Source organism: Artemia sp. Qi Xiang Cuo, chromosome 7, assembly GCF_049724085.1.
Source record: "Artemia sp. Qi Xiang Cuo chromosome 7, ASM4972408v1, whole genome shotgun sequence".
Classification (NCBI taxonomy): Eukaryota; Metazoa; Arthropoda; class Branchiopoda; order Anostraca; family Artemiidae; genus Artemia; species Artemia sp. Qi Xiang Cuo.
In genome coordinates, this window is record NC_142800.1 from 62,161,894 (window position 1) to 62,162,501 (window position 608).

Sequence of the window (608 nt, forward strand, 5' to 3'; positions counted from 1 at the left end):
TTTTGTCAATAGCTTAATTGAAAAGTAACGATAGAATGACATTGTGACTTGACCTAGCTTTACCTCGTATTGTCAATTTAAAATAGGATCTAACGTTCCCTTCGTTCCCCCATTTCTGAGGGGCAGGGGAGGGTAGGAGAGGGGAAGGGGGAGTCAATTTTGGAGGTATAAAAAGTACCATTCATTGCGATCGTAGCTCTATGTTGGCTCGTTTTAAATACTTCAGCTTGTCTATTCATTTGTGTTAAATAAAAATCTTGAATCTGGAAAATGAAAAAATAAGTATTTAAACAAAATGTACGATGCTGCTAATTAAAAAATAGTAGGCTACACTCAGAATTTTTTGCATGAGGGTTCAGTTAAAGAGGGTTCACTTGCAAGAGGGTTCAGATGCATGGGGGTTCAGTTGCTTGGGGTTCAGCTACACGAGGATTCAGTTACAATGGAACCCACACAAAAACAATGGGGCGCACACAAAAGCCAAATTAGCCCAGTGACCTATGAGAAATCTCAGTAGCACGAGGGTTCAGTTGTACAGGGTTTCGGTTATACAGGGGGTCAGTTACATGGAGGGTTCAGTTGCACGAGGGTTCAGTTAATTGGGCTGT